The sequence below is a fragment of the Cynoglossus semilaevis genome, chromosome 6 (assembly GCF_000523025.1).
Source record: "Cynoglossus semilaevis isolate Cse_v1.0 chromosome 6, Cse_v1.0, whole genome shotgun sequence".
NCBI classification, from domain to species: Eukaryota; Metazoa; Chordata; class Actinopteri; order Pleuronectiformes; family Cynoglossidae; genus Cynoglossus; species Cynoglossus semilaevis.
In genome coordinates, this window is record NC_024312.1 from 16,440,770 (window position 1) to 16,443,601 (window position 2,832).

The window sequence follows — 2,832 nt, forward strand, 5'->3', positions numbered from 1 at the left end:
GAGCCACATGTCAGCATGGTGCAGTCTCTATGCTTCAAATGAAGGGCGACTGCAGCAGTATAACACGGTGCTCCCTGGTGGCGTGTTTGTGTTTCGTGTATACGTGCGTGTGTGTGTCTAAAGGGAGTAGTCTCTTTTAATTTGTGCTAGATACGCAGAAAAAACATACAAGTATTATCTTATCGACGCCTGGGCAGATGGGAGCGAGGCGTCCACTTACGAGGAAACCTGAGACATCACAACAACAACAACCACGGCAGCTGCGGCAAAAGTTCCTCTTAAGGCTTTATTAAATATCACCACAAATGTGGTAAGAGCAAATCTGAAGAATCAAATTGAAATGTAAATCATCCCCACACCTGTCCTACGTCCTTTGCAACGCCTCTGCAGTTCAGCACCATGGAGAGGTCAGGATGAGTCCAATTGAATCCAATACACCTCAGCTTGTCCTCTAACACATTGACATCAGTGTTGTTCTCCAGTCTTCACAGTTTGAGTCTGTGTTTGAGTCCAGGTCTGAATTCAATCAGAGTCTTAGTCAGAGAAGGAATGTTTAATTTTACAAAAAGAAAACAGGCAAATGTAGTTACAGTTGGAAATGCCTGTTAGAAACGAACTGTCACATGTCCTGTTTTGAATTGTTTTCTTTTGTGTTTATAATACAGAACTGAAAGACTGCTAACATTAAGGAAAATGAGCTCTTACTCATTTTGCAGATTCGAACAAAACAAAAATACATGTCATTCTGTATGTTGTGGCCCATGGGACACATTTTTGTTTTTCAGAGAAATATTATTTTAATGGTTGATTATTAAATTGTGCATTTTCAAATTTTCTGCAGATTTTTAAAACAAATTAATGTGGATAAGAGCATAATACAGTGGTCGACACCCAGACACCAAAAATATTGAGCGATGATAGTATGTGGGGTAGTGTGTGCTGATGTTATGAAAACAATAATTTATTGCCAGTAAACAATACTGTCCTGAGGATGGTGGCTATATAAAGCAGACAGGTTGTGATCATATTAATGGGAACAGCAGTGTAGTTAACCAGTTCAGCCCGAGAGTTCACCTTAACACTGAGGTATGTGAAGCATCACAGTCTGATTCTAAACCTCATAAGATGGACCATCGCTTTAGGTCACACTGTGCCCCATTTACTAGGGATGACATGGCAAGGGAACATGAAAAGAGCCAGGAAAATCGGTTCTTTTTCAATGATGGAGATGAAATAGAGGAAGTGCTGGATGGGGTCAGATTTATTGAAGATTTAGAGGAATCAGAAAGTATAGTTGAAAGACCAACCAGTCTTTATCAGAGCAGTAACACTGAGAGAATTAAAAAGGGAAGTGATGTAAAGGAAAGAGATGATGACTCTAAAGTTACAAGAATCACTAATATCCAAGGAGCCAGTAAGAAGTGTGAGTCATCTCAGTTGGGTTCAAGAGAAAGAGAGAGACAAGGTAAAGCAAGAGGGAGGAGGGGACCGGGTCTCACCGGTTCCAAGGACACACACCCCATGGTCTCTGTGTCCCCAGAGAGCAGTGGCAGTATAGGAGAACCGCCCACTCTTCCTACGGTCAACAGCAAGCCACTGTGGTGGCAGCAAATGTGTCCAGGAAGGACTGAGGATCAATAATTGATTTAATTCTGCTGGTAAATGTCCTGCTTAGGTTAGAAACAACACACAACAGCTACTTTAAAAAAGAATTTATTTATTAATACAGTGGTATACTTAGAAATGTGTCGCAAAGAAAAAACAAACAAAACACAAACAGAACTGAATTGAATGGAACTCAAAATAAATAAAATGAATGTCAGCCACACAGGAAAATAAACTAGTGTTGGGTTGAAGCAGTGTTATTATATATATTTATATATATATATATATATTAAAAAAAAATTCAAGTACTGATGTGCCATAATAAATTGTCTATTAGTACAAAAATACATTTCAGGGCACACAATACAGCATCCAGTATCACAAATAATGGGAGGGACCACTCGTCACAGCAGACCCCCCCTCAAGAACATCTTTTAAAATCACTTAAACCAAGCACTTCTCTAGTTTGTAAATAAGAATAAAAAGTTTTCCGACCATTAAAAATGCCTTCAGTAGTCTGCTCTTGTGTTTGTGTGTATATGTTGGTAAAAAAGTCGGAGTTATTACTGCTTCTGTCAGTTCCAAGGCTCAGGGGTTTTAACCAGAATATAAACATAACCAATGTTTATCCGCTTAGTCTTTTTTAAACAAACATTTTTTTAATCTCTTTTATACAAAATAACAAAGATGTACAAAAGTTCATTTACAGAGAACCAAGGCCATATGCTAGCAGTATGTACAGCCACGTCTTTTTTAAACATCGTCTAGCTTCTTGTATTTCCTCAGACGTTCATATGCATAGCAGTAAAAGAAAGCATACCGTTTTCATCAGCCTCAGTAATTCTCGTGTGCTAAATCCAAGTTCACTGGTTATGAGAAAATGCAGAGACGTTGTCTTCTTCTTCTTCTTCTGACCGAAGGATCCCCCGTGTTTTTTAATGTGTCACTGAAAAGTTAAAATGCAGGTAAGGCATCACTGCTTGCAGTGTAGAATGGGGTTTTTCATGTGTTCAACTTAGTAGTACCAGGCTTCTGGACCTGAGTCATAGCACATGCATAGATCTCTAGACAGCAGGAGTTTGTAAAATCAAGTCAGTATATTTATCTACGGTAAAATGTTGCTACAAAACATCATTTTGAAACAGAGAGCCCTGTCACAACAAACGAGCGTCTCCTACTAACACTTAACCTTCGTTCGTTATTACTATTTTTTATGGTTAATGATGC

General features: G+C 38.7%; 1 long non-coding RNA gene across 1 annotated transcript in view; it reads left to right on the plus strand.

The window, feature by feature from the left end:
- Window positions 1-2,832, plus strand: part of LOC103380471 (uncharacterized) — a 5,239-nt gene that overhangs the window by 1,096 nt on the left and 1,311 nt on the right. The window lies entirely within an intron of this gene.